At 35.4% G+C, this 21,222-nt stretch overlaps 1 non-coding gene across 1 annotated transcript; it reads left to right on the top strand.

The window, feature by feature from the left end:
• The first annotated feature begins 206 nt into the window (after positions 1-206).
• Positions 207-278, top strand: Trnad-guc (transfer RNA aspartic acid (anticodon GUC)). Its single transcript has one exon. It is a non-coding gene; the product is annotated as a tRNA-Asp (tRNA).
• Positions 279-21,222: the final 20,944 nt, after the last annotated feature.

The raw sequence follows: 21,222 nt of genomic DNA, 5'->3' as shown, positions 1-21,222 counted from the left end.
TATTGTGTAGAATGAATGAATAATGTCTGTTTTAATTTCCTTACGTCTGAAATTAGAAGCATAATATAAAATTTATTATCAGAAATGATAAGTCCATGCGTAATGCACTCAATAATGATAAACAAATACATTGAATTATTCTAGTAATGACATCGTAAAACAGAAGTAAGTAGTAATAGTTCAATAATTTTCAACTAGTTATCACATCTTCGGTAGTATAGTGGTAAGTATCCCCGCCTGTCACGCGGGAGACCGGGGTTCGATTCCCCGCCGGAGAGATTCTTTTTTTTTTATTTAGTTTGCTCAATATTTTTATTTAAATTAATATAGTTGTATTTGTTTTTAATGTTTTATATAAATTAATAAATAAATAATTTTAATTTAGTTTCGCACACCAAATGCTTAGCAACTAGGGATCTCGTTGATGAGTTTATTTAGCAGGCTGGCTCGTTTAGTGATAATACAATCTAGCCTTTGGAGGTGGTTTATCAGTGTTTTGCGAGTGATAACGGATTTTTTTTTTTTCATAACTGGTATTGTACTTAGGTTGCTCAGTAATAGTTCGTTACAGTCCTATCATATTTAAAGATGATTTATATTATTATATCGTTTTCACTCAATGTTGTTACCAATAAGCGTAACATTCAAGTGGATTTTTATTTAAATTTAATTGATTAATATTGATAAGACTCTTTCACACGAAATTTAAAAAGGCGTTGTAACCGAAAAACTAAAAATGACACTAGATATTGAGCCCATTGTTTATGACCTAGGTCTTACTAATAAACACGCTCTATAAAAAATGCGTCCTTAACATTGAGCCCAAGGTCATATGTTTTATTTCTACACTTTTATAGTGGTAGATTTCTACAGCATGAGGTTAAAAGTTGGACATTCAGACCGAATGCTCCAACAAGGCGAATGGAGTGGCGCCGCGCCAAAATCGACCCGTGATTACTTGTAATATTATATATTCTTTGCCGTGATTGACACAACCAAAGAGGATGTAAATACTACGTAATAAGGGACGAGAGAAGAGTGAAACGTGAGATTTGATTTATAAAATTTGAAATAGTCGTAATGTGTTACGATTGGCGTTGAAGTATATTCGGGCTAAGTTTGAAAGCCAACAGTTGCTCATAACGTAGTGGATTTCGGATATCTCCGTTTTTTACAAGATTATAGCCGCCAATTGTCAATCTATCAACTACTGCACGTTTCAAACAATCGATTGAATCGCTTTTTTCTTAGATAGTTTCGCTAGGCTGCACAAAACTATAATAACATTTGACGCGGCTTTCCCGGTGATCTGAATGAAAGATCGTTAATAGTCAAAATTCAACTTTGCAAACATGCCACGCTACCATTACATAACTTTATTTAGTGAGAGGCTCCTTTGCACAGGATGCCGGCTAGATTATGGTTACCACAACGGCGCCTATTTCTGCCGTGAATCAGTAATGTGTAAGCATTACTGTGTTTCGGTCTGAAGGGCACCGTAGCTAGTGAAATTAATGGTCAAATGAGACTTAACATCTATCGTCTCAAGGTGACGAGCGCAACTGTAGCGCCGCTCAGAATTTTTGGGTTTTTAAAAATTCCTGAGCGGTACTGCATTGTAATGGGCATGGCGTATCAATTACCATCAGCCGAACGTCCTGTTCGTCTCGTCCCTTATTTTTATAAAAAAAAAAAGTTACATGTGACGCTACCGCGCCAAATGCCAAGCCATCAGCCAAATGGACATCGTCGTGAATGCGTTCGGTGGCCGCCATTCGTGGCGCGGTCGTGAATGCGGTCGAAATTAATATTTCAATATATAGACACAATCGTCTGTCCATTTAGATGCAACCCATTTGTCATCGAGACAAACGGCACGTAAACTAATAGCCAGCTTAAGGAGTACATTCCATTCAGGTGTCAAATTACCTTTGACGTGGTTGACTATAGACTATATTATATTGGCGTTGAATTAATTTCACCTGTATACTGACAACACTTACCCGACACCTCAGGTAAGTGCATCCATGCATGGATAACGCGACGCTAAATCACAAAGCCTTATCGGATTACTGTTAAGTGCAGGTAATTATAAGCTAAGCGCTTGTTTACATCGCTAACTCCCAGCGCAGTTAAGGACGTGACAACTTAACGTGACGCGGGATTATATTGACATATCGAGAAATAATCCTAGGAACAATATGTATTTTGCTAGTTCCTCAAACCGACTTTCTTTAGGCTAACTAAATTGGACGTTATTCCAGAAAAACGTTCCAAACCAGAATCATGTCGAAGTTGAGTTAAGGCGACGGGTAAGCAGAAAACACGCAAAGGAGGCATTTTAGACAAGTTTAGTGGTGAAAATACAGCATTTGGCGCTATTTACACTATTTTATCATATAACACATATATAACACATTTGTAGGTTTCTAATGTTTGCTGTTGGTTATAGTTAACACTCCAGAGCTATTTTGAACTACCACTTTTCATTGCAATTAAACAAATTTTTTCTCGGCATGACGCATTTGTTTAGTACTATTCTCAGAAAAGGTATTTATATAGCTTGTACTTTTTTTGTGTAGGTACATTTATTCAGATTAGTAATCAATAATGAGAATTGTAAGCATATAAACTGTATGCGCCTGTTAAAATATTTCGATTTCCACGCAACGTATTGAAAATGTTGGCTTTGTTACATAGATCCCGGGCCGGCAGCCGTGAACTCAAATCGCTCAAGGTCGCTAGCATTTAGTGTCGCCTTAAGAACACAAAACTGGTCACGTGATTCATATTAACGGACTGGCAAAAAATGGCAGCCCTACTGTCACTCTTTAAATGACATTATTACTTAATAGCCCAACCTACATCTATGGCGTCCTTTTTTTTTTATTAAACTTTAAACACGAATTCCTTAGAATGTGATATTTGTGGCTTGGAACTACGTCCAATTAAAAAAATAAATACAGGTGTTGGAATAGGGGATGGCGTTTGTATGAAAATTCGTCATTATCTATGATAAAACCATAAAACTTTGTGTTTATGAACTCGATAAAAAATAATTTATAAGTATTTGTTCGAGCATTTTTGAAACTTTGACCTACATGGGGTTGGAATAGGAGATTATAGTACAGGGAAATACTATTAAAGAGACTATCCACAATGACGTGACGTATGAAGGGATATGCGTTGTACCATAGAAGTCGCATATTTGGGGCACGTGCTTTGGCACGAGAGGTACAAACTCCTACATCTCATCATGATGGGAAAAGTTGCCGGAAGAAGAGGCGAAGGTCGCAGAAAAAAGTCTTGGCTGCGCATATCCGAGAGTGGACTGGCATCGCGAGTGCGGCAGAAATGTTTCGTCTCGCGAAGGACAAACAATTGAAACTACAAAGCTGACCGCCAACCTTCGCGAGTCGGAGAGGCACGCGAAGAAGAAGATAGAAGAGCGCTGCCAGCAGCGAAAAGAGCAGTTTGGATGTGTATTATTTGAAAAGTATCCTATTAATAAAAAATGTTGCCCAAAGTTGCGGGTAAAAGCTACTATAAAATATAATCGAGAAAGTTTACACGGCGAGGAAATAAAATTTTTAGCTATCCACTTATTTTCAGTTGGATGGCCCGGTAACTGGTAACAGGCTGCACTAAGTAATTTCCCAGGAGACAGTATTCTAGATGCATCCGTAACTAAACTCTTCAACTGCATAATTGATTGTAATTTAAATGAAGGTGGAATATAAGTGCTTTCAAATGTTTCTTCTGGTCTCACGTATATATGTGTTAGTATACTTTGTCTAAATAGTTTTAGAATTGGCGCGACAATAATATACCTACTTTTGATTATAAAATAACAAAACATGCAACTACTATAAACATTAGTAAATATTTTAAGTTGTTTGAACTGTCAATTACTGATGGACGACACGGCTAACCCGGGAAACTTATCATCACTACATATTATAAAACAAAGTCCTCCGCCACGTCTCTCTGTCTGCCTGTTCGCGATAAACTCCAAAACTACTGCACCGATTTTACTTCTTTTTTAATTTCACTAGCTACGGCGTCCTTCAGACCGAAACACAGTAGTGCTTACATATTACTGCTTCACGGCCGAAATAGGTGCCGTTGTGGTACCCATAATCTAGCCGGCATCCTGTGCAAAGGAGTCTCCAACTGGTGTACGAATACTCGTTGGCGCACTTTTGAGGCGATTCTTCTCTCGCATTTTGATTCCGTGCGATGAGTAGAGCTTTAATTGACATCAAAAGGGAAATACAAAGTAATGAAGAATTTGAAAGAACAATTTAAATAAATTAATTTATAAAATTAAGATTTTATGTTTTTATTTTTGAATTTCCATACAATTGCAATTATTGAGTTTTCTGCAAATTCTTCTCAATATTAATAACGCATAGTATGTTATTTAAAGTAATGTAAATAATTTAAAACTAATGTAAAATCACAGTTACCACAACCCACTGTTTCATCCTTTAAAAAGTGTTTTTTTTTTTAAATTATTTACGCTTATTTGAAAAGAAAAAAAATCACTTAGAAATTGGCTTAGTCAAAATGGCTGGATAAACGCATACACGTTGTAGGAAATACTCGCTACATTCGCAGTCTGTATCCAATTTTGCTACAAACTTAGACGTATCAATCGTAGTCGAGGGTAATAACTCCTGTAGGATCCATCGGGCGAAATGAGAGCGGACGCGGCGTTATTTATGCACGCGCCCTTACCGAGATCAGTGCGCACTGAATCTGATTGGGTTAAGGCAGAGTTCATATCGACAAGCGGGGTGGGCAGCGGAATAACAAACAAAACGAGCAATACTTTCACCTGATGGAAGTTATCACTTACTTCCCTGCCCGTTCAGGATTCTAGATTGAACCTCAAATTCTGAGCGGCATCACACTTCCCATTCCCATTTTTGAGACACAAGATGTGATGTATCATTAGCTTAGTAATTTTAACCACAGCGACCTTCAAACCGAAACACTGCATATTAATGATTCATGGCAGAAAAAGACGCCTCTCTGGTCCTCCTGAAGCCAAATAAAAAATAAATAAATAAAACTGGTCAAATACTGTTCTAAGAGAAACAAGAGAGTATGTTGTCTATGTTAAAAGTCAAAGTCAAATAAACTTTATTCAATTAGGCTTAAACTAATCGCTTTTGAATCGTCACTACAAATATTTCTTTTAAATTACTGTATTAACCATATGTTCGTAAAAAGTTGAGCTCGCTAGAAGAACATATAAGTCTAGGAAATAAGATCAAAAGGGATTCGTTGATATCAAATTTTAATACCACCTACCAAAACATTACAAATAAGCTGCTAATATCTAAATAATTAGTTGTATAATTAAGTACAAAAATGTTACAAAACAATAAATTAATTTGCTATGCCTCCAAAAATAATGATAAAAACTACTTAATATACGAACAAAAATTGGAAAAAGAGTAGCGCTGTAACTCGTCAACGGTGGAAGCGGATGTCAGGGTGACATTGCTTTCACTCGTTGTCCTGGTTTTACTCTTTTTTTTACAGCAGCAATAGCAATATGAGATACAGCTCACTGACAGACAGATGGACAGACGTACAGTCTGTCAGTGTACAAGTGCAGTCTTTGTAGTGTGGATTCTGTTAGTTAGTCAACCGAGATAAATGGAAATGCATTCCATAAGATATGGTGATGCAAATTGATCATTAAACAATATATTTAATTAGTGCGTATTTCAGAAGATCATCACGGCATCTGAGAGAGTAAAAGCTTATAGGTGCAGGTTTCATCCAAAACTGTACTACCAATACACTGATGGTTACTGGTCTGGTAATAACCTAATATACTCGGCAATAACCGTGAATTTTCATATGAGCACCTTTGCAACAATCTTGAACAAGTAAATAAAAGGTATATTTGCTAAATACTCTTCCCAGACAGACATTTGTCAGGTGTGTGAAAATGATGCTCATTAAAATGCCGGTAACACTCTTGTATTTAGTCACTGATTCATGTAAAACCATAGCTGCAAATCGCCATCACAAACACATAAGCTCTAAAATTTATAAAAAAGCAAAATTATTTTTAAAAAGCTTAAATACCTACCCACTGACGAATGAAAATACAGAGAAACTTGTGGAAGTGTAAAATATTCATCACTCCCTCACACACTTTAGAAAACACACAGCACACATGCCACTAACTTCACAATCACTATATACATATCATTAACACTCACCCACACACCCATTCACCCAAAACTAAACACATTAATATATACCTTCCAAATCACATGTCCAGTTCTATTTTTAATTTTTGGTTAGCTAGCTTGGTTTACTATTTAGATCTTTGTGCATGGAAAATCATTCCTTATTGTATCCAGAGAAGGTCATTATTAGCTGCGCTGCAATTAATACTTTTGCAGCTATCATCGTTTTTACTTGTTTGTAGCCAAATAAAAAAAAATATTATATATTTATTATTAATTCTTTCTGTATTGCAAGATAGTATAGTGAACATTACTGTTGAAGAAAAATATTACTCAAATTCCTTCGAAGAAGAATATTAATCCGCTTAAGCCTCCGCTCAGCTCATCACCATAACATCGCCCACTGCGTTATTCCGCGGTACTGTATTATTCACCGGTATGGGGCGTACAGTTTTTCTTTTCCACATTACATCTACAAGATAACTCATAATTATTTAAAGTAATTCTTGTGAACGTTTTCTCAACGTGGAGTTTGCTGGATAGTGGTATATTATGTCACTCACTCTGGTATGGTATGTCACCCCTGCTCATTTCATTTCATTATTTTTTGAAAAGTGGTAATTTATTGTTATTTTTTTTTCGTAAACATGAAGTTTAGTACTAAGCTTCAGATATAAGTTTATATGATATGTAAATAGGTAAACCTTGTTTTGCAGCAATTGATTTAAAATAATCTATTCACGGTTCTTTCTTTAGTGCATGGTTGCCCCGCCGGAATTTATCAATTAATTATTATAATAAATTAATTTAGATTTAGATTACAATAAAAAACTAGACTGTTGCGCTCTATGCTAAAAAAAATAAGTAAAAAAAAAGAATCCAATCAACTGAGTTTACTTACTCAATGACTACAACGAACAATTTGTTATTTTAAAGTATATATCCCTCATTTCCGAGATTAATCTGGGAATGTGACATATTAAGTCAATTCCCTAATATACAATTATTTGGGTGCAGCAGGTTATCAGCTGTAAAGTAGATCTTTTAGATGGAGCCAGAACCTGAGAGTTGATTGAACAAGATATACCAAAATTTATAGCCTTCACTACATGATGAAGGGAGACGATAGATTGGAAATGTAACGATTATCAATTATCAATTATTAGGTAATTATCAAAAATCGCGGGAAATATAGAAAACACGGCTCGCATTGCCGATCACCGTGATGGATTGACCAGTTTAACGGCGACGAACCTTGCCAAAAGTATGATGAAACGGTGAGAATTGGGGAATCGGGGATCGGAGATTGATTGATGGGAATCGATGGTGGGTTCTACCAGCCATGATCATCAGTCATTTTGGATACGACAAAGAAGACGAAAATACTTGTGTAAGCCTTGGTAATGTTAATGTCAACTGAATTACACGATTTGCTTGAAACTGTCATAACCTTAATGTTAACACCAGGAATAGACTAACTAATCTGTAGATAGTATATTGGGAACCGCCGTTAGTCGAGTTAGTAAGTCTTTTGTGGGGCTATGTACTGATATGCTTTTACAACAAGATCCCAGATAATGTATAACCAAACAAATAAATGTGTTACGAAATTCAAAAGAATTGAAAAAAAAAAATACGTTTGTTTGGTAAAGGTTACTATAATTTATATGATTTTCTTAATGATTGGAAATGGAGCGACCGCTCTCAGGCTATTAAATAATAAATTTAATCGCACGATATTACATTGTAACCATATTTTTATAAAAAAAAGATGCCCGCTTAGTTTGTTGCACCCGTTCTTCTCAGGTCTGAGGCATGGTTGGTAGATTGTGACTTTCAATAAGTGATTTTGTATCCTCTTTTGAATCAAGTCTTTTTATAATTAAAAAAAAGAGTGGGTTAGTGTTGGAATCCCGCATTGAGAGGAATCACTTATTGATAACAAGTTGTTTGTATTTGAAAGGGTGACTGACATTTCAAGTAAATTTCCTAATGTGCAATTTCGTGGGTTGATATTAACGCTTATCAACGTTTAAGGCACTCAGCTAACCGTACAAATGACGCATTATCCATAAACCTTGGTATGTTTGTTCAACTGTTGAGTTGTGGCAAAATCACTATATTCATGTAGGTAACGCAAATTACACTTATGAATGTCAGAAAAATATTTTAATATTTTACTTATTGAATCTACTGCTACTTCGTAAAGGGTTGAGCTGGTGAGAAGAAGTAGCAAGAAACTCATTTGCCACTATTTTATATAAAGATTTACATTTCCATAGATATACAAATCACTTCAATTACAATATAATATGTAAAATCATGCAAAAACATACCTACTCAAATGTCAAATGCCTTACACGAATAAGTCAAAACAGTTATTGAGTACAGTAGCTGCATCATCCACACACACCGTAAACAAAATAAAGGTATTCTGCACACCCCAATATATATATTAAAAACATAACATATTGCGTAGATTTACAAGAGCGACATCTCAAGTAAATTTTCCTAATATGCAAATATTGGGGTTGAGCTGGTTATCAACTGTAAAGTAGATCCTGTAGATGAAGCCACAACCTGAGAGTAGAACAAAGCAAACATAATTTTATAACTAGGTGGTACTCGAGCGGTTAGCTCAGTTGGTAAGAGCACCGGCACGGAACGCCGGAGTTCGTGGGTTCGAATCCCGCATCGTACATAAAATTTTGTTTTTCAAATTTTATTTGTGTATTAATCCTAGAAGTGGGGGTTATCACATTAAAAACATAACATATTGCTTATATACCTAACATCATAAGGTTTCGAAGAAAAATAAAAATATTAAATATATTCAGATTATATAGAAGCCGTAGGATTGCAATTCGAATTCATTATAAGTTATAAAGTAGAATTCGTGTTTATATGGTTTTAAGTGAACAGCTTACTGACTCGAATCCCCGGGAATGTGGGGAAATTTCGCCGAGTTTGCGGGAACCATTTAGAGTTGCCCGTAAATCCACTTAGCCTGTTGTTGTTGAAGCGCGATATGTTTTTACTTATTTAATTGTATAATATATTGTATTTATATATCTTAATGTATATATTACGTGACACGTTGTTTGTCCGCGATGGACTCCTAAACTAATGAAGGGATTTAAATGGGGATTACTTCATGGAGTGCAGTTTAGTCCAACATGAGAAATAGGATAGTTTTTATATTATTATTCCCAATATTTGTTTTGTATGGACATGTTATCTGTGTGAGAATTTATTGACGCACGGTTTGACAACAGTCACAGAACACTGCTGTGAAACAATTTCATTATTACAACAAGGGGCATATTATGTTACGAAATAATTCTTGATGTTATGAAATATTATTGACAAATTCATAAAAAATTGTATTTTATTTATTAGGTACAGAACAACGTCTGTCGGGTCAGCTAGTATACATATATATATATATATATAAATTTATATAGATGATTATAAAGATTCCCCTTTTAAACCCTTCCTTTATTAACCCTTCTTTCCTCTTTCATACCGATCAATTGAATTTCACACTGAATATATTAATATGAATGAATATATGAATACATATTAGTGTATGTTTTTACCCATAGATATGATACATACTTTATGAATACTATATATATAGATATATTTATATATATACTAGCTGATGCCCGCGACTTCGTCCGAGTAGATAAAGGGTTTTTAATAATAATAAGCAAGGTTTTGAATTGAAGATTATCTCATGTCCTATTGCAGTTCCGGTTCACGATTTTTTTTATGAAAATAAGGGACGAGACGAGTAGGACGTTCAGCTGATGGTAATTGATACGTCCCGCCCATTACAATGTAGTGCCGCTCAGGATTATTGAAAAATCCAAAAATTCTGAGCGGCACTACAACTGCGCTCGTCAACTTGCGACATGAGTTGTCAGATGAAACACATTACTGCTTCACGGCAGAAATAGGCGCCATTGTGGTACCTATAATCTAGCCGGCATCCTGTGAAAAGGAGCCTCCCACTGGTTTTCGCTCCCGTTCCCAACATATTATATGAATCTATGAATATTTCGAGGATGATTTCTATGGCAAATTAAACGTACTTTGATATAGTCGCTCATAACATAACATTTATAATATTAGTAGGGATGTTGTTACACTATTTACTGTGACTAATTTAGATGTGTGCGTTAAGGTTGTGTGCCAACCACTACTTAACGCACACAATGGCAAATCAATCAGTTTAATATTCAAAATACAAGGACCCAATTCTTGAGACTTGTCAATCAAAATCGGTATGCAGTAATAATAATTTAAATTCAAATATTTTTATTGAAAATAGGATTCAAAATCACTTATTGAACGTCTAGAACTACCACCCATTCAAAAAAGACTGCCTCAGACCTGAGAAGAACGGTCGCAAGAAACTCAGAGAGCTTTTTGTTTATAAAATATGGATTACAATGTAAAATAGTACTATAAACATTTATAATTAAAGAGTTTCATTCCCATGGTATTAAGAAAATCATTTATGTTATAATAACCTTTCCCACACAATAGTTGCGGGTATCAGCTAGTATGATGATAAATAGTAATTGTTACAATATCCGATCGAGCAATACCTATATTCATAAAATCACTTGAATTAGGATTCCGCATCTGACGGGTGTAACCAACAGAACCCATTTACTAAGACCAAGCGGCTATCGAAAGCAAGGGAGAAAGCCTGGCTGTTAATCTGGATATAGCGAAGGCCTTTGATCGTGTATGGCACAAGGCGCTCCTCTCAAAACTTCCATCATTTAGGTTTCCCGAGAGCTTATGCAAGTGGACCTCCAGCTTCCTCACTGGGCGCAGCATACAGGTCGTTGTCGAAGGCTATTGCTCGATCCAGCACCCCGTGGAGGCTGGAGTGCGTTTCCATAAAAAAGCTGGAGAGCTTTTCCATAAAAAAAAGACTACGCTGTCCTTCGTTCCGCCTGTTTGTGAGTGGATTGTATCTCAAATACGTAAGAGTAAGAATTTTTATAGATTGTCATCATCATGAGCTGGACGACGTCCACTGCTGGAGAAAGGCCTCCCTCCAAGATCTAAATGACGATCAGTCCTGCGCTGCCCTCATTCGACGTGTTCCGGCGATCTTGTCCAGATCGTCGGCCCATCTTGTGAGGGGCCTACCAAGACTGCTTCTTCCAGTAAGTGGCCCCATTCGAGAACTTTTGTGCCCCAACGGCCATCTGTCCATCGAACTATATGCCCTGCCCACTGCCACTTCAGTTTTGCAATCATTTGGTTCTCATAGGGATCTTCTCATTTCTGATTCGATCTCGCAGGGAAACTCCGAGCATATTTTTATAGATATGTATACAATATTTACGATTTATACTTAGTAATTGCTTAATAGATAATATTATAAGTCTTGTATTATCCAGTCTCGTGACAGAGTTTTGCGAGTCAACATGTCCTGAGGACGCCTACTGTAGAGGCCAAACACGCGTCGAATTGTTTTAAGACAAATATTGGCGGAATTGAACACTAAGGAAAACTCATAACATTTGGATAATTATGGATTTCCACAAAGTAACGCCTACTTCAATAAATAGTCTTGTATTAGTTTATTAATATATATCATATACTTTATCTAGATATAGTTATTTATTTGATATCTTCTTAGTTTTTGCAAAACAACAATGTTTGCACATCATAACATTCTACATCTAACATTCATATCTCACACTGTGAACAAAATTTATGTTGTCCTGAAGTAGTTTATTGCGTAGGGGCCGGGTTGGCATGTTATGATATAAATTATTGAAAAGTCTTGCAATAAAATCGGCTCCTATCCGAGCGACATGTTGCCGGAATGTACGAACTTGTGAATAAACTGCGCGTTTTGGGAACGGAAGAGCTGCTATATGTGTAGCTAGGAATGTATTCTATACTTTTTTTGGGAATAATTGCTGTTTCTCGACTTAACGCAAAGAGTAAGCAGAAAACATGCAAACATGGTGTTTTTAGACAAGTTTTGTGGTGAAAGTATAGCATTTCGAGCTATGAACACTATTTAATCCTGTTACACATATCCTTAAGTCTTATTTGTAGGTTGCTAATGCTTACTGTTAGTTATAGTTAACACTGCCGAGCCTTTTTGAACTACCACATTTCTTTAAAGTTAAACAAGTTTTTTGGCATGGCGTGACGCTTTTTTTGGTACTTCTTTCAGAAAAGTTATTCTTATAGCTTTACTTTTTTGTGTAGGTATATTTATTCAGATTAGTAATGAATAACGAGGATTGTAAGCATATAAACTGTTTTCCACGCAAGAATTTATAAAATATTGGCTTTGTTACATAGATGGCGGGCCGGAAGCCGTGAACTCATATCGCTCAAGGTCGCTGGCATTTAGTGTCGCCTTAAATCTGTCGCGGTCTATTTGATCGTTGCTTCTGTATTTTCTATGGAACACGTAGACAAACTTGCGAGCTGATGACAGGTAAATTATCACCTCAGTTTCTATTCTTTGTAACACCAGAAGAATCACACGAGTGTTCCCTAGTGTTATTTTTAGGCATTTATGATCTAGGTTTATGAACCTTACTGTCAACTGTGACAGCTATTAACACGTCGCTTAAAAATAGCGACGAACTTACCTCTCCTAATTTCAGCTCTATTTTCAGCAAATGCACGCACACTAAGGCAGACGTGTGACAGCTATGTCATGCACACTAAAGTTATAAACAAGCCTGTTGTTATGCTTAACAGTAAGAGGCTCTATCTAGACGTATAAATTATCTAAGCCATAAACTATAAATCTCGTTTTCAAATCATCATTAAAGTTACATCTTTGTGCCATTTGGTGTCGAGGCGCTTGGCCCGTGGGGCCCAGAGGCCCGGAGAATGTACAAAGTACTTCTCGCCTCAATCGGGTTACTAGCAACCCAAGCGCTGGCAGCTATTTCGGTCAACGGATCGGCCTAGCTATTCAACGTGAGGATGCTTCTAGTATTTTTGATATGCTTCCCCGTAATGATAGTTTTAATTTAATGTAATCATAGTATTGTAAATATAATTAGAAGATTTGTTTTGTTTGAATAGATTTATGTTAATTTTCAAATTTTTGTGTAATTATTCGCTAAACATGTGGGAGGCTCTTTTACACAGGATGCCGGCTAGATTATGGGTAACACAACGGCGCCTATTTCTGCCGTGAAGCGGTAATGTGTAAACATAATTGTGTTACGGTCTGAAGGGCACCATAGCTAGTGAAATTACTAGGCAAATGAGACTTAACATCGAACGCTGAGAATGTTTGAGGTTTTTCAATAGTCCTGCGCGGCACTGCATTTAAATGGGCAGAGTGTCTCAATTACCATCAGCTGAACGTCCTGTTCGTCTCGTCTCTTATTTTAAATAAAATAAATCATAAAACAGAATCATACACACACACATACACACACATTCTTAGAAGTTATACATTTATTTTATTTTATCTGATTTTGATAATTTGATTGACTATGTAGGTAATGATATCTTGTACCGAGAAGTCTCTGACAGCTGAAATACAGTTCATACTAGTTTAGTTGTCTTTGCTCCTGTCTGTATGTAAATAATTAATAATATAATTTAGAACTATTTGTAACTTGTAACTACTAACTATTGTTAATGTAATGTTTGGGAAAGAAAGTTATTATTATTATTATTCTCTTTATTAAAATTCAATCTTATTTTCTACATTTATATATATAACATATTTATAAAAAACAATATTACAAATATAAATATAAAAAATAGAGTCCCGGGCGTTTGTTCACGACAATTCCGCCGGTGGTTAGGGCGACAGACTGAGGAACTTCCGCACGATGCGTGCCGTTCCCAAAACAGCTGCTTTCTGTAACTGACCCTTTATCCAGTTATTAAGTGAGAGCCTCTCGAGATGATGGTCGAGGCTCTTTTCTATTAGACCGTTAACGGAAACGACTATTGGGTCAATTATTGTTGAATAAACATCCCACTATTATTATTATTATACCAGCCAAACAATAAACAAAAGCTCGTAGCGATAAGCAAACCCAATAAGTAGAATTTAATGTATTTCAGCTAACATGTGCAAATCCTTGAAAGATACGTCATATCATTGTCGAACAATGCGAAGTCAGCCGGTACCGGGATTATCCTACAAAGATTTATTGTGCTGTCCGCCGGCCGCCCTAACCACTCCATGAGATTATAGACATTTTATCTTTTCCCTGCAAAGCTTTCCCGGGAAATTGAATCGGATACTTGCTTTTTAATAATTCGAAATGTTTACGGCTCCGTGCGTTGTTTTAGACGAGCGAATTATTGTTTTATTGAAGGAATTGACTGTTAATTAGAACGTAAGAAACAGGATTCTTTAATGTCTACATTACGTTACATTATAGGATGTTTTTATAAGAGGGAGGCTCCTTTGCACAGGATGCCGGCTAGATTATTATATTAAATATAATTAGAAGATTTGTTTTGTTTGAATAGATTTATGTTAATTACTTAGTTAATAAGTTATATTACTATATAATATAACTACAACCATATCTAGGTAGGTTTAGTTTGCCATAGCAATCATCCTCGAAATATTCATAGATTCATATAATATGTTGGGAACGGGAGCGAAAACCAGTGGGAGGCTCCTTTGCACAGGATGTCGGCTAGATTATGGGTAACACAACGGCGCCTATTTCTGCCACGAAGCAGAAATGTGTAAGCAGCAGTGTTTCTGTCAAAAGGGTGCCGTAGCTAGTGAAATAACTGGGCAAATGAGACTTAACATGTTATGTCTCAAGGTGACGAGCGCAATTATAGTGCCGCTCAGAATTTTGTGTTTTTCAAGAATCCTGAGCGGCACTGCATTGCAATGGGCAGGGCGTATCAATTACCATCAGCTGAATGTCCTGCACGTCTCGTCTCTTACTGTCGTAAAAAAAATGCCAGTGTTCCTAAAATTAAAGGTACACAGGTAGCAGGCTTTGTTTTAGCAAAATTATTCAGAATAAGGAGAAATCTCGAAAAATATTGTATATATTAAGTAAATTACTAAATAATGTTGTTATACTCGTTTGAATACTATTTTTTATCCTTACAAACCTTACGTGCTTCCTCTACATTCATTACTCTTTTGATACATGCTCGCCGGTTGCGAGTGCTTCGGACCTCTCCTTTTCTCAAAACGTCCCCAATTTGATCGACGAATGTTCTACGAGGTCTCCCGCGACCGACTTGCCTTATATATTTAATGCGTCATTCTTCATTACATATTTATAATACAGACTAAATATAATGTACTTAAAGTAATAAACAATTACAGGTATCAATAATTTTCACAAAGTACATATTAGTTTAAGAGAAAATAAACCATATATGCTAACAAGTAATAATGGTTTTTAAGTGGTAAAATAAATGTATTTTGATGTTCAATGGTGTATTTTTATATAGCTATACACAAGTCAAGGTGATTAAAATAAGACTAAAGACTTTGATGTAAGATATTGCATTTATTAGTATAATAGTCGTTGCTAAGGACAGATGAGATCACCTGATGTTAAGTGATCACCGCCGCCAACATTCTCTTGCAAAGATCACAGGAGCGTTGCCGGCCTATACGGAAGGTGTACACGCTTATTTTGAAGGTACCCATGTCGTATCGTCCCGGAAACATCGCACAAGGAAGCTCATTACACAGCTTGATTGTACGTTGAAAGCCGCATTGTGGAGGAACGCCACACATCCAGATGGTGGGTATGATTTTCTAGTTTGTGACGTGTCGTGCGAAGGTGCAAGAAGGCGGCAGGAATGAGGTTCAGCTCTTCGGAACGCTCCCCGTGATAAATGTAGAAGACACACAGCAGTCCTGCGTTGCATGCAGTCAAATGGTTCGAGCTGATACTGGGGTATGCCAGTCCCGAGATGACAGCAATACTCCATATGTGGTTTGACCTGCTGCAGAATGTGAGCCGGCATGGAGTATTATCCGTTCTCTATTTATATCGCAGCATCTTCGAAGCTAATTTCGATTTGCCATCCAGATGACCACGGAATTGGCAAATTGATTGTGTGCGAATATGGTAATTAATCCCGCTGAGTCTATCCTTCGCGTGACTCTTCCTCTTTTAAAAGCTCATAGTCGCCTCTTACGATACCCTTGGGAATCCCTTATTTTTTTTAAACCATGGTAAAATACAGGGTAATGCTATGGTATCAATATACTATATAACACTATACAGTATACATTGACCCGATTACCTCAGAGTTAAACAAAGCCTACAAGATTTTATGACGATACGTCACTCGAACGGTTAGTTGGAAGAGTGGCACGGAACGCGAGAGGTCGTGTGTTCGAGTCCCACATCGTTCATAAAATTTTGTTTTCAAATTTTATTTGAGTATACATGCTGCTATCACAGATCACAAAGACTTAAAATTAAAAAGACTTCTTTGTCCGATTTTTTTTTATATAAGAGGGAACAAACAGATATTATATAAGCGAAATTGTTTTCATTCAACTAAAACCCTCAAATTTTTCTCAATTCACGTTTGAAAATAAATCTCTCAACTTTATTTAAATTTATTGATAAAAATTCTTTGAAATAGTCCTTTGTCATACAACACAACTGCATTCATTGTTGTGTGATATCGAATTTAAATTTCAACCCTCACAGCACAACCGTATGTCTCTCAGAATTCAAAAGATAAAAGCGCGCGAAAATACTTAAACCGACTGTAAGCAAAATCGACATTTATTCCATCTTGTTAATGCTTAAATTCGTGTATAAGCAGATTGTGGTTAGGAGTTTATTTTTATTTCTTTTTATGGCATGGACTTTTCGCATAATGGCCAGTAATCGAGGTCTAACAGCGGAAATTCCGCTGGTCAGAACGTGCAAGAAATGGCAGTTGGTTGTCTGGTTACCGCCCTTTACCGCTTTACCTTCAAGGTGATCCCAGAAATTATAGGTTATAATTTTTTATTGAAATCACCCTATTTTACGTATACTTGGTCAATAAAGGGCGCCTATATAAATTATTTGCTTAGTACGCTTCAAAGTGAACAATAATGTTAATGTAAATGGAAGCATTCCTAAAACCTGAAGCAATTAAGGTTCGATCAAGTTATGTTGTTTATAAAACAGAAATCCATTTAGTACAGTGGGTAACCACACATTCTTAAACTACAACGTAAGATAAAATATTCTCCACATCGAAATAATTTACAGTAAGATTTTTACACAAAATATTGATGTTTTATCATGTAGATATCCCCCCTATTAATCATTTTGTGGAATAATACATGCGAATTTTGATTTTTATTGAATAAAAAGTCATATAAGTAACTCAACTTGCGCAAAGATGTTACGTCAAATAGCATTCTGTTGCGAATCAAAAGCAAGAAAATCTATTTAGCGTCAAATAGCAATACTAAATCGATTTCGTGTACTGGTTATACTTATTTGATACTGTTCAAATCAAATCAAATCAAAATCAGTTTACTCACGTAGGTCAAGGAAATGACACTTATGAATGTCAAAAAAAAATCTTATTGAATCTACCGCTACTTCGTAAAGGATTGAGCTAATGAGAAGAAGTAGCAAGAAACTCATTGCCACTCTTTTATATCAAGATTTACATTTAAGTACATCGATTTACAAATCATTTCAAATTACACTATAATATGTAAAATGATGCAACAGACACACTCAAACGTCAAATAGTCAATTTGTTACACGAGTAAGACAAAAAAGTAAATGTTAATTAATGCAAAAGTTATTGAGTACAGTAGCTGCATCATCCACATACACCATAAACAAATAATGTTATTCTATACAAGAAAGTAAGCCTAATACATTTAATTTGTGGAATAAATTTGAAGTAAACGTAATAAATTTGGTATAAAATCTAAGTATAGCAAATAAGAAATGATTGAAATGACTGAAGTTACTATTGCATTCTACATCACTTTGACCGGATTTCTGAACGTCATGTAAAGGGAGTAAATAAATATGCATACTTTTAAAGTTTAAATTAAAATTTCCTGTTCAAACATTCAATCCATGACGCGTAATTTCGTTCAAAAATTATAAAAATAATTGTTATACAATTTTGGTCTTGATGCATGAGATTTCTTGGTACCACTTTTGGTCATTGTTCTATAGCCTATAAAAACATTGTGGAACTCTAGATAGCTCAGGAAAATCGATTTCAGGCAACAGTTTCCTGAAATGTTGCACTCTTTAAAGAGGGACCAATAATAAACAGTACTACGCAGAATCTCTACTAGGCCTCCACTGAGATTCATTTTGAGATTAGATTTCTGTCGTAATTATGTACCAGAGGATTACATATATTTTCGGAGGCTCCTTTGCACAGGATGCCGGCTAGATTATGGGTACCACAACGGCACCTATGTATAAGTATTACTGTGTTTCAGTCCGAAGGGCGCCGTAGCTAGTGAAAATACTGGGCAAATGATACTTAACACCTTGTCTCAAAGTGACGAGTGCAGTTGTAGTTCCGCTCAGAATTTTTGAGGTTTTTCAAGAATCCTGAGCGGCACTACATTGTAATGGGCAGGCCGTATCAATTACCATCAGCTGAACGTCCTGCTCGTCTCGTCCCTAATTTTCAGAAAAATCAATTAAAGAAATAGGGACTCTTGCGGCCATACAATAAAGTTTAATTCTGATGGCACAACGCCACTAACCTACATTTTTATTCACCTAGATGTTGCCTCTCTTTCTATCTCTTTTTCTGTCCAACATTACGTCCTATAGCTCAAAAACGTTTGACATTAGAAAAACAATTTTAAACCGAAGTTGCAGAGAATAAAGTGTTCTATTAAAATGGATGGGTGCATTTTTACAATCCATCCAATATTTTAAGACATCGGCCGAGATAGAGAAACATAAAATTAAATGGGCCATAAATCGTAAACAGTGAGTTTCACAAAAAAGTTTACAAAAATAAAAGATTCGAAATTTTATTTACTACAATAATGGTTTCCATAACTTTTGGCCAAAATTGCGTAGTATCCGAGACATCGGCAAAAACCTATATTTCAAGAGCTCCACCTGAATATGGCAGCATTTTATGATTTTATGTCCAATAAGTGACCCTAAGTCTTATAAAAAAATGGATTGAAAATTTAGATATAATCTTATAAATTTTTACAGGCCTACCTGATTTAAACCGCTGTTGTTGAGTTTTTATTGCTGACCGTACTTCCTAGAACTGTCATTCCAGGCAGGTCCCGAGTTAAGTTGACTGACTTATACGTCGTTCGCCCATTATTTAATGTAATTAAATGTCACCGACTTAATTTATTGATGTTGCGTTACCGACACTAATATGATTCATAAACATGCAAACGTCATATTAACGAAAGTATATAATTCATTTATCATAATTTAATTTATTTATTACAAAAAAATACAAAAGATGTGGTGTCGTGGGACACCAGGTAGGAACGAAGTTCCTTCGGTTAATGTAGAATCGACACAATTTGTAAAAAAAAAATCGTGTTCAATTTTATGTAGGTTTTCTTGATTTTTCTCTTAAATTTTGCAGATTAGTATTTATTTAAGTACAGGAAAGTATTTAGGAAATTCAGTATTTTAGGAAATAATAAATTACGTAAAATAAAAAAAAATCGTAATCCAAATTATCAATTAAAATAACAAAATATGTCTCTTTATTTCGTTTGACAATATAAAATTACATAGAAATAGAAATAATAACAAAAAACGTTTATTATTATTATTATTATGAGTAATTCTTATTAATCAGTCTCATCATTAAATTCTATTGCTGGAAAAAGAAGGAGAAAGAGAAAGGTATTATACACTACTCGCTTGTTTATACGACTGTCGCGCCTGCGCACGTCTCATTTAACGGTTATATTCCACGGACTTTTTCTTACAGTTTTACTATCACATTTTTTTCAGTTCGGTCCCGCAGCAACATCCCTATCTCCTCCAAGCCTGCCGTAAGGAACTTCGTTCCAATAAAAACTCTTAATTGATGGTAGGTAAAAAACAAAAATCCTATTCAAAGAATTTTTATATTATAGTTTATGTATTTACTTCTTTTTCCTGTCACTTTCTGTTTTTTTAACGAATGTAATCACGACTCTATGCACTTTTTGAAGTCTATTATAAAACATTTACTATTCCTTTTTACATGTTGTTTGGTAATATTCGCCAAGTTGGTTTTTTCTATTTATAACTATAGCAATTTACGAAATAACAGTCCAAACAGACAGACGAACTGTCGGAGAGTCGGCTTTTAGAAATAGGGTTCTGTAGACATCATTTTTAGGGTTCCGTTCGTGTATAATCACAAGTAATCACAACAAGTTCACTTGCAAAGGTTGGTTTGGTTTTTGAGTTTTGATGAGCAAGAATTTCAAGGTGAAAACTCTACGATTTGTTTAGCGGGCTCAAGAATTTTTAACCTAGATTCGACTTTATTTTTAAAAGAAGAAAGCATGGTTACCCTAAGCTCTTAAACACAATAGCATGTCCATATTCTATCATTTTACGTACGACCACCCGAGGTCACACGTTTATAATCGGCGATATTCATTTTAATAACTTTAATTATAAACCATTGTCTGCATAAAAACTCATATTTAAATACTACTAATACTATTTATTATTTATGTAATTATACTAAAAATTAAACACAATATTATTCTTTCAGGTTAAAAGCCTACTACTACTACTGGTATATAGAATCAACGATTGCCGGCTGACCAATGATAGATTGGTAAGGATTTTATCAGTAAGACACTTACGGCCTTACAAATAAAATTGGCATAAAGTTCTTACAAAGCATAAACCAATTATATGTAAAATATTTAAAAAATTGACATTTGCTTACGAATGGTTTGTTCGGACGTATAACGTTTCCCGCGTTTATTTGCAAGGCATCTTGTCATTCGGAAAACTTCAGAATTATCATTGTATTGACAGTGTTGTCAACGATA

The sequence above is a fragment of the Leptidea sinapis genome, chromosome 47 (assembly GCF_905404315.1).
Source record: "Leptidea sinapis chromosome 47, ilLepSina1.1, whole genome shotgun sequence".
NCBI lineage: Eukaryota > Metazoa > Arthropoda > Insecta > Lepidoptera > Pieridae > Leptidea > Leptidea sinapis.
This window is presented reverse-complemented; position numbering and strand designations above follow the sequence as displayed.